General features: G+C 40.1%; 1 pseudogene; it reads right to left on the bottom strand.

Annotated features, from left to right (window-relative positions):
- Window positions 1–10,989: 10,989 nt before the first annotated feature.
- The window catches only part of LOC127448014 (phospholipase D1-like), a 44,540-nt pseudogene continuing 41,825 nt past the window's right edge, over window positions 10,990–13,704 (bottom strand).

Below are 13,704 nucleotides of genomic sequence, written 5' to 3'. Positions count from 1 at the left end.
TAGTGGCACGCAACACAAGCGTATAAACCCGGGATAGCCGGCCGGGTGTATTGCTTGCACATAGTGTCTTCCACCTCTTTTTGAGCTGAAGACATTCGCCATTAATTCCCAGTAGTATTCACAAGTTTGTTCCCTGGTTGACTTCCTCCGAGCCCTGTGGCAGTCGAGTTTTCGGAGAGATTCACTGCCGGCTCAGTACACGTGCTAACTAAGGGTCCTGTTCTGGGGTAGGTGCTCCACATGTGGCGGTTCCTTGTAAGGCTAACCCCATGCAATATATATCTTCCGCTAATACATTTCCCTGTTGGCAAACTGTGTCTTCCTTGGGCAGAGCCCCTCTGCCCCAGTCCCATGTTTGTAGTAACTCCTCCCCCATTGGGCAGGATCTACCTTGAAGACTCTCCACATGGTTGGAAAGACCATATGATGTATCCTTCCACTTAAATATCCCCCCCTCTCTTTGGGCGAGGTGTGGTCTCTGCTGTGTCTTCCCCATGGGAGGGACACCCCCTGACTAGACCTGGCGGCCCAGTCGGATAATCCCCCTTCTTTTTTAGGGAGTGGAAAAAAGAGAAGAGGAAAAGAGGCCACGACAGGGTTAAGCCTGTCTCTATCTCTTGGGTAGTCAACTTGTCCCCAAATAGGGCCGTTCGACACTCATAACTATGTTGGGGGAGGTTACGTGTCGACCTGGTATGCTGGCTATGAGGCACACAGTAGTCTGCCCACCACATACCGCCAGTTCACGTAACACAGTTCAGCCAATCGTGGCGTTTCGTATAGGGACCCCTAGTGTCACTACATTGACACAACGTCGAGTGAGTGACAGATAGGGAACGTCATGGTTACTTGTGTAACCTCCGTTCCCTGATGGAGGGAACGAGATGTTGTGTCCCTCCTGCCACAACGCTGAACTACCCGCTGAAATGGCCGGACCTTATATCGGCTCCTCAGCATAAAACCTGAATGAGTGGTTGCATACCAGCTCCTTTTATACCCGTATGTCCAGGGGAGTGGCATGCAAATACCACTCGCCAATTTTCATTGGCCTTTTATCAAAGACCAGAAGTGTCTCAGGCTCCCAAGAGTGATCCCTAGTGTAACTACACCGACACAACGTCTCGTTCCCTCCATCAGGGAACGGAGGTTACACAAGTAACCATGACGTATTACTGTAATGTACTGTTATCATGAATGAGATCTGCTGTGTTGTAGTGCAACCACATTGGACTGTTGTGTATTTCCGCCATCGTGGGTAAGACCGGCACACTGAGTTTATCCATTAAAGAACCAAAGACCGCGGGATGGTTTATGAGCCGTCCACCACGTCTCTGAGTGATAAACCAACAGCTGCTTTCTCTCCCACTATCGCGAAACCGGCTTTGGTGCCGCCACATTATTCTCTCTCTCTCTCTCTCTCGTACTAACCACACACACACACGTGACCCCTCATAAACATTCTCGCACACACTTTTGGCTAGTAGATAACTTCGTGATAAAGCTCAGCTTTGTCCGAAAATTATCGTACAAGCGGAGACACGCGGTAAACTGGCAGATGCCATTTGCCGGCTTCTCTCTGCCTACATTCATGGCCATATTCTCTGGCCGGAAATCTCGCGTGACGTACTCTCCACGAGAGTCACGTCCGCCATTTTGTGCGCATCACACCAAGGTCAATATTCCTCGGATGTCGATTTTCCTAAGAGAACAATCTAATATTAAGACTGTTATACTATCTGGTTATTAGTCCCTGATTCCAGGGTGGTGCCCTGGCGATATTAATCCTTATTAATATTATATTGATTTTGATAATTGATAATTATCTTTGATGATTGTTGAATTTGAAGGATCAATAAGCTAGTGTTAATTCTAATCAATGTTCCATTGATTTTAATAATTAATGATTATCTTTGATAATAATTAATATTCTATTGAATTTGATGGTTATCTTTGATTGTTGATGTGAAGGATTAAAAGAGCTAACATTGATTCAAATCAATGTTCCATTGATTTTAATAATTAATGATTATCTTTGATAATAATTAATATTCTATTGAATTTGATGGTTATCTTTGATTGTTGATGTGAAGGATTAAAAGAGCTAACATTGATTCAAATCAATGTTCTATTGATTAAAATAATTTATAATTATCTTTGATAATTATTAATTATTGCTAATAACCAAACCCGCTCCTGAATGTAGCGCACTACAGTTACTGGTGCCCCTTATGAGGCTTTAATGAGTTAGATTCTATTATTTAATTTAAATATTAATTAATAACTAAAGAAATAATTATTAATTATTTCTGATAGTAAAACTGATCTAAACAACCAGTAGAACCTACATAATAATTGGTGCCCCGTGTGAGGCATCCTACGTGCCAGTTTGTCATAGTGTGTATGCATAGGAATCCAAAGTAATAACTTGAATCATTACTTCAAAGTTTGGTTCTGTTTGACAATTGACTTCTCTCACAACTTGCCAAGCATAAGCCAGTGTTGTGTGTAAGTGCCTTTAAGAGTGAATTAGGGGTTGGTAAGTTTACGATAGTCTACTCAAAGCCCGCTGTTGTTGTTATTTAACTCCTAACGCTTTCACCAAGATGTTACAGAGAGGTGCAAGTCACTTCATTGACATCCACTAAAGAGAGAATGCAGTGAAATTTGCACATTTCATAACAGTAACCCGTAAGCCACAGGTCGAAGCCTCTCACCTGTGCGTTTGTGTCAGCATTATAGAAACTGTAAAACAACAAGCTATCAGAACCACTGTGTCGCAAGAATTTTTACTGCCCCAGTAAAATGAGTCACCAATGACCCCGCGTGACTGGAGCTGAAGCTCCACAGAGGTCAGTCAACCCAGCACTGCAAGATGTGGTCGCTGCTGTCCTCCGTCTCTCCATAGAGGAGAGAGATAACCTTAACTGCTACAATATTAGTTGTTGTGATGAAGCATTGCAGGAATAGTTGATTATGTCAACAACTCGGTCAGGAAGCCAAAGAGCACAATCCCGGACCTAGTGGGCCAAATGTCCCTTCTTCATCACTGCAGAACCCAACTGCAAACCACAGAGCACCAGGCCCAGCTCGCCCAGCTGCAGAGCAGCTACCAAGCGGTGCAGAGGGAAAATCTCAGCCTGCACCAAGAAGTTAGGTGCACCCAAGCTGAGAAAGTCCAGGCACAGGAAGATAATGCCCGGATTAAGGAGGAAGACGAAACCCTGCGCAGGCAGCTTCAAGCTGCCCAGCTAAGAGTAGAGTCAGATCAGTTAAGTGCAGCTGAAACGCACAGCACAATATCTGACATAGAAGAGGGCCCCCTCTTTAGCGCTACGTGTAGAAATGTGCCCCTGAGAACCCCAGGGACACACGCTAAGAGCCGAGCTGCCCCTAGTGGTACAGTCTCTGACTTCGTTCTCTGAGACACCTTTCAAGCTCCTCCAGCAGCCCGCTGGTTGGATGCAGGTGCCCCTCCTTACAGTTGCCCCCCTCAGTCAGTTTTCAGTCACGCCACCATGCATTTCAAAACAACTGATTCCACACCACGGAGGGGGGAAAATTACTTTCAAGCCCAGAGTGGTGTAAGTGGCTCGAGGATCCCATTAGCCAGGGAGCTGTACGCAACCCGGGGTCCACCCCCATGTGTCGACTGGACTCCTTCCCCACCATGAAGGGGAGGAAGTTGTCCTCATCGCTATAGCGATCCGAGTGACTATGGTGTTTCGGGTGACTCGGACGACCCATGGTCATACCGACACCAAGGCTTGTGCATCTGACAACTCGAGTCCCTCGCAGGGGACATACAGCGCTTTGACGCAAGTAATCGAGATTCAAACATTGACAATTATCTCAGAGAAATTGAGCACTGTCTGGTTGACTTGCCTTATGCTTCATCGCGTGAAAAACTCAAACTCATATGGAAGACCACAGTAAGGAGTGTCCATGTGTTCAAGGAAACACTACCGCCTGGTACTCGAAACCGCTACTCAGCTCTGTGTAAAGCTCTACGTGAGGAGTATTTGCTGTATATCGACGAAGCCTCCGCTACCATAGGTGCTTTCGCCATCACCCAGAAGAGGCACGAGCCTCCGCGTGAGTATTACAGACACCTGAGAACCACGTACTCCCAAGGAAGTAAAGCACCTGGTCTGGAGGAGGAACGGGCTTTCAAGTATCTTTTCCTTCACAACCTTCATGAGTGCGTGCGATATGACATCACAATGCACTGCAGAACGGGCATCCCCACCATGCAGGAAATCAGAAGGTATGCGCAACTGGCGTGGGAGACACGCTTGCACCCTGCCCGAGGGCATGAAGGCGACGCCAGAGTCCTGGGGATTCAAGCCTCAGAATATGCAGACCTAGTGCTTGAAGGCAATGAAATGCCTCGCGTTAAGGTGAATGCTAGAACAGGACCCCAGAGGTGCCAATCACCCTGCCAGCAGGGTAGGCAACAGAACCAGGGGGGTGATGACCAGACACACCCCAGGGTCACGGCAGGCCTAAACAACAAAACGTCCGCCGGCCAAAAGGAAAGGCGCGGTTCGAAAACCCAAACAAGAAGGTGGGTGGGTAGAAAAGATTTCAAACCCCCTCAGAGAACAAGATTTGAGAAAGGATATGGAGGATATAAGGAGATGCTTGACTGAGCTAGTAACAAAGCTTGACGTGCTCCGTTGTTCACCAGGTCCACTGAACTCCTCAAAGGAACATGGCGCTGAAACCCCGTCAGTATGACTAGACGATGTACCCCCTCCTGTTAACGCCAAAGTTTACTTTGTAGGTTGGGGAAAGGGGAACAGGGTCTAATTTGCTCCCCAAAACAGTCACTCCTAACATGCCACGCCATCCTTTTCTGACCTTCTTGGGCGATCTGTTCCGTAAGGGCAACGCCTGACACATGGGTGCATCAGCTCCCACGCACTACTCGACACTGGTTCCGAAATAAGTCTAATGGGTTCCAACACCTTCGCAGAGGTGGCTAGAGCAAAGCTCTCCCTTGGCAAACTGTTACAGACAGAACTGCAGCGTTAGCATCACAAGCTACATGCAAGATAAGTCGTCTATCACAAAACGGGTGTGGATCGACATTACCTTTCAAAGGATGATGCTAGTACACCCTGTTTACACATGTCCCATTAATACGGAACCACTGTTAAATGGCCAGCACCTACTGAACCGATTGGCTCCGCTCATTGACTGCCGTCGTGGACACATGTGGGCTCAGGTTGACATACCAAGACCACTTGGTCCAGAAAACAGTTCGCCAGCTTCAGATGGACAAGTCGCCATCATCCAAAAATCCAGCAGAGAAAACGACTCCAACAAGAACAATTACAGGGCCTGGTAAAACCCTTCAGGGTACTATAGTCACTGTAAATTTGCACTCCGCTCCTATCAATAACACTTTGCATGCTTTAGGGACTTTGTCAGAGAAGACAACTTATGTGCGTATCATTAGAGATCTAATGCAGGACCTCAGGGAAATTAGCTCCTCAGTCAACAGTCTGAGTGGTGGAAGGATTCCAGCTTACCTGGTCTCACTAGACCTTGTCGAACAAATCATTAGATCTGCTACTATCTCCATTGTGCAACCTTCACAGATACACCTGGCATATAGTCTCAGCAATGAATTCCAATCCATGTAAATCCTCAGAACCTCGAAATAGGATTTATCCTCAATCTACCATTATAGAAAGGCAGAAAATATACAGACTAAAGTTTGTATTTAATGTTGGTTTTCAGAGAGGTAACGCACACATTCACATCAAAACACCACCAACACTCGTCTACCATGATGAGGACCCCTCGCTTTACCTTATCCCTAACCTAAACATGTGTACCAAGACAAAGGACATTCAATGGGTTTGTCCAAACACAACCCTTTGTTAGAGAGGTGACTAACTACCTCTGCGGCCTAAGTGCCGAATCCCCTGAACAAAAGTGTCAAGGTAGCATATCTGTCAAAGATGAAGGAACAGAGACAAGGGTAGAGTGAGCAGGCAATCGCTGGCTCGTTAACACACCAGCCACCGAAGTCCCAATGTCATACTACCTTCATGATATAGCCACTAAACTAAGGCTACCAAACCAAACGGTGTTCTTAATGGTTCCCCAAGGAGCCACCGTGCACATTGACAATATTGTCCTCCATCTCAGCGTCGACAAACATGACGCAGAAATTGAGATCATGGACGCATTTAGAGGTCACAACCTCACCATTGATGAAACCCTTCAACAGCAGCTTCAGGCTGAAGGGATGAAATTAGTGAAGTTCAGTCTCAAACCGACTGGCTTGACCACTATATTTCCTAGTCACATAAGCAGATCGTCATCTTACCAAGAGCACCCTATCAGTTTGGTTGCCCTCTGGCTCCTCCTTAGTGGTTGGATCATTGCGGCAATTATTGCACACGCCATGTACAGGTACATTCAACACCTACAGGCCAGACTGGACTCCCTCCTTCTTGTACAGCCGCGTTTTACACACCAGTCTGAGCCCATCCCACAGGTTAACCCTAATCATTTCCAAGCGTAAGCCTTTTAACCTTTAACCCTCCTATCCTTTCCTCTAACATTTTGTTCCTAGTAACCGTTGTCAGGTCCTACTTTGATTTTGTGTTATGACCAAAGAACAACAAAGGATTGTGTTACGGTTAATGCTGTGCCTACCAATAACTTGAAATGTTTATGTGTGATGAATGTAGTTTTAGATTTAGCTAGAAGTTCTATGCCTAGATGTGCCTCAATCTCTGTCCAGACGATAAAGCCTCTGTGAACTCTAATGAACTGTTTGGACTGTGCAAATGTTTTCTTTCCTATCAGGAATACATGGATGGCGTAACCCACAGGTTACTGTGAACCGACAAGAACTGTTCGGCCCTTCAGTTGCTCTAAAGATGCTGGACAACAACCAACTCTTCAGACCAAAGGGGGGAATGTTGGGCCTCATGTATTCAGATAGAAGACAAAGGCAGGCCTAACACAGTCGTAAAACCTAACTGAGGCCCACACACAAAGTCATAAATCTTACTGATAAAAACCATGCCAAAATCAAACAAAGGGAGTCCAAAACAGACTACAAATCCCTTGAAGCCTTGCTCACTAAAGGATCGAACTCTCAACTCCTATTGGATGAGGTACACAACAGAACGGCCCTCAACCATGACGTCATCGGGAGTAGAAATAACAAGTTGTGACGGGGCTTACGCCAAAGAGAAACGTTACATTTCTGTTTTATATTCATCAAATAAATGTCATCTTAAATTTCACTCAAGTCTGCCTGATAGAAATGAAATGAAAAATAAATTCCTCCATGTTTCATTTGTCACATATGATTTATTTAATATTTTATTCTAGGTCTAGGTAGGTATGCATACATGCATATACAAATACATACTGTATGTGTGTACATAAAGAGACACTGTCACGTCTAATCATTCGTTTAAAGAATTCACATTAATAAATGGTTTAAACTGAAGTATTACATTACTTGTTAAAAAGACTGACACAAATGTATATTTTTGTAAGATTACTCAAAAATACACCCTCATGAAGGTTAAAAATGCCCCTGAAAATCTAATTGATGGGGTAAATATTGATCCTTAAATGGAAAAATTCATTTCTGATGTGAATCAGATTACGGATTATCATCTGTAAAGGCAAAAAACCTGATTCAGACTGTCAGCTCATTGTATTGACTGGGTCAGTTAATCAAATATCCTAGATCAGTGATAAAAGGGAGCTCTTTTCTTAGAACGAATCAAGGGCTATTTGGAGCGTGTTGTAAGGAAGGTCAGTGTCAGTAGACTGTGCATCACTCTTTCAGTGGCTCTTACCTGTTTAAAGTAGGATTTATTTACCTTGTCATACTCGCATTCTTGGCTGCAGTCACCATCCAGATTTCCTTGTAGAATCTGTCACTGATGGGATCACTGATGTCTATACTGTTAGCATGCCATGAACAGGCCTTAAACAAGAGAAGCTTATTTCATGCAGGATTACATTTAATAATGGAACAGTGCAAAGAATAACAGATGAAGTCAATTTACATGGTATATTCTAATTAGTTAACACAAATATCAGGAAGCTAATTGCCTTTCTTGGATAATTATGTAAAAGATGAAATTTCAACTAAGCTGTCAATAATCTTAAATGTTTTAAAATGTAACCACATTCTTTTTTAGTAAAATTAAACTAATATTTATATATAAAATGGAGAAAATCTCACAAATTGGGTGAATCTGTCAAGTACATGTCCTGTCATATTTCATGTAAATAAAAATAAAAATCAAATCAGAAATTAGATTCTAAAGATTTTTTTTTTTAAATTTACTGTAATTAGATTATATTTTAGTAAAAATAAAATATTTTATATAAATATGCCAACATGTTGGTAGACATTTTGTTGTCATGTGACAAAAAAAACAAACAAAAAAACAATGCCTTTAGATCCTCATGATTGTTTTTTTCTTACATTGTTTTTTTTTTTTTTTGTTTTTTTTTTACATTGTCATATCATTAAATATCAATATTTTGACATTTTAATGAAAAGGCACATTTTTCCTGGTCATTTGGTAGAACCCTTAGAAAATTACTTGACCCAAAAATTTTCTAATATTTTTGACTCAAAAATTCATGATATTTGTTTAAAAAAAAAAAAAAAAAAAAAGATAACTTGAAAAATATGTATAATTTTTTTTTTTTTTTTTTTATAATGTTTTTTTTTTTTTTTAAATAACTGATTAAATTGCGAATACATGTATTTAGGTGCAAGGGAAGTATTTTAATAGCTTTTACTTGATCGTTACACAATGTGGCATTTTTTAAGTCATTTATTTAATTTTTTTTATAGAAACTACAATAAATGTTTTCAAAAATTTGTAAAACAAACATGGATTAAACAATGAAGACTACATTTCTACGAACTTGACATGTTTTAATCAAGATAAATTTATAAATAGATTTAAAAAATATTTAGCAGATCTTGTACCCTGTGTAATATAGGGTATTAATTTATGGTTTGTGTTCCTAAGATCATCTGATATGATTCATGTTTTATAAAGGCACTATTTGTACCACTGTTCTTTTGTAGTGTTCAGTAGTGTGTCTGTTTGGATCTGCCACGTAACATTAAGTGTAGAGGTTTTGACGACACATACATACATTTTTCATTATGCAGCTAGGAGTTTCAGTCAAGAAACTTGGATAAAATTAAAATAGCAGACTCATACAGTCAGCCAGCTAATAATCAGGACACTCTGCAAATGGGCAATTTTCAGCTGTCGACATTTAACAAGACACTACACATGTTTATAACTGAGAGAAAATTATACGAACCTTAAGTCACAGTATTCTTCTGATGGCGCCTGTTTCTTTAAAAGTTTGCGGACTTGGATATCTATATGTGCTTGATTCCATGCTCATGAGAGCGCTGTGACTCTGGTCCTGCCCTGATAGTAAAACGAAGCATGATTGTTTGAAGATAGAACATGTTACGATTGGTCCGAGTAATGTGGCTGTTATCTGATTGGCTTGAGTAGACGATGGGTGGAGTCCACCTATTTGTGGTTTGTCTCAAGCTCTCCGGCAAGAAATATTTCAGAATTTACAAATGTGAGATGCCATCCACAAATGCACAGCAAGTGATCCACAAATAAATGCGTGCGATTCACAAATGAATGCTGGACAGAGTTGTGTTTGTGAGTTAAAAAAATATATATTTGTAAAAAAATAAAATTAAAAAAAAATGATTTGCATATCTCATTTTATTTATTTGTGAATTCATTTCATTTTTTGTGAAACTCCTTACATTTATTTGTGGATCTCATTCAATTTATTTGTGAACCATCTTTCAATTTATGAATCTCTTTCCATTTGTCTCCGAATTAGAAACAATTCTAACTCCATACAGGAACGTGTTCTGGATCTATATTTGGGAGTGACGACCTCTACTGAGAGCCGCAAGGACGTGTCAGTGTAAAATTGTGAGATTTCTTCAAAGCCCATTCATAAGGATGAAGGGATAATTGGAATTGATAAAGACAAACAAGATTGGAGCGACATTAAATGTATTGTGAAAACCTAATGGGTTTTTAATAATACATTTGTGGTGATGGAGGAGGCAGGCGTTATTTCGGTTTAATAAACATCTGTTGATGTTTGTTATTCTGCACATGTACGCGCTGCATGTGTTTTTCTTTGGCTGCAATGCCCTCTAGTGGCGACTAATTATTTTACAGCTTCAAGATATTAAACGCACTGATTCCTTTATTTTCAAAATCAGACTAGTGAATCTGAGTCATATCAAAATAACAAAGTCTTATTTTGGCTCTGTAGAACAGTAAATTATAAAAGAGTTGGATTTAGCTGAACAGGGCTTGGCTCGACCAAACAAAAATATAAAATTCACGTATAGCACTTGATAAACATTGAATGTGTGATAGGAGAAGTGATAGTTGATAATGAGGATTTAAAGCTAAAAGAAAAAAAAAAATTGGACCTGTAAAAACCTCAGGTTAACTATGAGCCAGTTTCGGGAAACAGCGCTGTTTGTGTACCCATGACTGACTACCAGTATGATTAACTGGATACTGAACTTATTTGAATTATTTGATAGATTTAACTGTGTGTGTAATCAAAATACATTTTAAAATAAAACATTGACATTATTCTTAAATGCTTGTTTTCCATTAGAATATTGGAATGTCTCCATTAATCACCATTATATTTTAATGGATTATATAAAGGGGGAAAAAACTAAATGTTGCTTTTATATATATATATATATATATATATATATATATATATATATATATATATATATATATATATATATATATAATTAATATTATTATCATTATTACATATGTCATTTTTTCCCCCCATAAAAGTATATTAAAATGTTATCTTGTTTAAGAATCAGCCATTGAAAGAAGAAAACAAAAAACATTTGTTGACCACTAATCTGAATGTTAGTAGTCGCTATGTCTATGCTGGTTCCAGCTCTGGTCCTATGGGACTGAGATGGGAAAAAATGGTTTCTTGAAAGTTCATCAGTAACCTTTTTAAATAAAAGGATTCAAAATAATAATAATAATCTGAAATTATCTAGCACATATGCCACAGTTTCTTGAGAATAATACAGACATATTTTGTATATGTGAGGTCTGTAGAAGTGTGGCTGACCAATAATGACAGTGCAGTCATCCACGATCATGAGCTTGCTGTGCACGTAAATGAGTTCAGTGACCAGGCGGCTATCCAGGTCAGCATGTATGCGAAGACTGCAGAATATGTATTCGATCCAGCAATCCGCCATTTCACAGTCAAACACAAATAAAATATGTACATTTGCACACACACAGACACACATCACATACTTCATTTATTCTTGTCACATTCTGAAAACAGACCATTAATTTTCACTATGCAAGAGCTACAATTAATTGCAATGAAAAGTGTGCAAGCAGCATGGAATTTTGCCATACCACTTCATAACTGCTGTTCCTGGTATAGAGATTGACACGGTCTTTGCAAATGTGACATCTACTGAATAGTGTAGATTTATACGTGTATACTGTACTTCTACAATACACACAGTAGCCTACTTACACATTTGAGCCTCTCTATAATTGAGTGCTCCCCTCGTCACAGTGTCCTGTAAAAGAGAAAGAGAGGTTTCATTATCCAAACACCTTCTTTCCTCACAAATCTTGAGTCTTGAAGGAAAGGGTTGTATGTCTTCAGAAGACTTGGAATATAGCACTTGAGTTCTATGAACTACTTTTAAAGTGCTTTTATTGTGCTTTTTTTGTCCTTTGAGGAGCTTGACAGACATGCACACTATGAACTGTGATTGCATGGACAAGGTCAATGTGAAGTTACTTCAAGAGTGTCCTTTTGTGTTCAACAGAAAAAAATAACCTTAGACGGGCTTGGAACAACATGAGGGTAAGTAAATAATGACAGAACTCTCTTTTTTTTTAACTGTCCCTTTAATTCTCTTTCACATGACCAATCACATCCCTCCCTGAACCCCAGTGACCAAGGCAACCTTTCTGTTCCTCTTTTCTAACCTAGTGTTGAGACTCCAAGCTGGGATTGTAATCATCTCTTTGTAGCCTGTGAGGAGCAGGATCTGTTGTTTTCACATTACATACGTGTAATTTGCTGTGAGCCCCTGTTCAGGCTGCATTTTTGGCCTTAATTGTGGCAATTTGGTGATTACAGAAGATGCATGTTTGGAGTGTTATTACCTGTAATTAAAGTACATGATTGCTTTGATGGCTTGGCCTCCCCCTGATGAGATGTCATCTTCAAAGCTGGGCAACAGAGGCATCACCACATAGGCCCGAAACATCTACTTCTCCCTGTAGCCGAGTCAATGATTGAGTTAGGTGTGCCAGTTTATGTTTTTTTCTTCATGTTTGTATAGATGTCTGTATTGTTAGGGCTGCACCTGTATGCTCGCAGGATTCTCTCTGCGAGTGCATCTCCAATGCTGTTGTGAATGGTTTTGTCAGCACAACTTATGAAGAACTGGTTCTGAGAGAGAGAGAGAGAGAGAGAGAGAGAGAGAGAGAGAGAGAGAAAGAGAGAGAGATTCGCTGTTTAGTGATGGTTTGGTGCTGGTCTAGCTAGTGGACCATTTAATAGCCATTCTGTCTGTTTACCAGAAATGTTAGGCAGAATGTTAGAAATTGACGGCATAATGGATGGACTCCTCATGGACCCTTGAGCCTATAGACCACTGGCACTTCAAAACCTTGTTTTTATTTTTGGGGAAAGAAGAAACATCACAATATTTGATATAACTTGTCACAATATCTACATTTCTAACTACATCATGCTGCAAATTGTTGCCATTTATTTTTATTTTTATTTTATTTTATTTATTTTAACTATTCTTAAAATATTCTTGAAAAACTTAAGTGAGAGCAACCTGGTCTCATAGTATCACGTTATCGTACCTACTCTTTTGAAAAATAATTTTTACATTTGCTGTACTGTATAGTACTTATCACGGTAGTTTCCTGGTCAAATTAATAGGCAATGCAACAATAATGACTTTTACTGACTTTCACACAAATCACAAGTAGAGCTGAAGATTATCAGTTCATAAACACTAATTTTTCACCCTATTCTTCACACAGTGGTGACTACCTCAACTGATAAAGCATTGCATGTGCGATGCAAAGGGCATGAACGACATGTGTGCCAAAAGCGTCATGGATAGGGTTGCCAACCGTCCCGTATAATACGGAATCATCCCATATAATATGGAATTGTCCCATATTTAAGGGAACAAAATTGTGTTTCTTATTAATTCCATACAGGACGTCGTTTGTCCCGTGTTTTATCATCTCACGCTTGTCCCATATTTTAGCGTATCAGTTTCTCTGTACCTATTCATATTATGACATTAGATTGCATTGCAAATGTCAGTGCTCATTCTGGAAGAGAGACTCAATGAAGGTGAGAAAAACATTACAGTACAGCAAGGGTTTAGTAAAGATCAATGTGATTTTCTTATATTTCCCTTTTGATAAACTATTTACTGCCAAAGCATCAACACTTTAATCGAAGGACAAATACATTATTTTCATTAGCATTTTCAGTTGCAAATTATTTTAGAGTATGTGTACTTTCAGTATACTTACAGTGTATTTACCCAAGAAAGTAGTTTACCCTGAGTAATATTAG

This window comes from Myxocyprinus asiaticus, chromosome 11, assembly GCF_019703515.2.
Source record: "Myxocyprinus asiaticus isolate MX2 ecotype Aquarium Trade chromosome 11, UBuf_Myxa_2, whole genome shotgun sequence".
Lineage (NCBI taxonomy): Eukaryota > Metazoa > Chordata > Actinopteri > Cypriniformes > Catostomidae > Myxocyprinus > Myxocyprinus asiaticus.
Note: the sequence above shows the minus strand (reverse complement) of the source record. Positions and strands in the feature narration are given on the sequence as shown.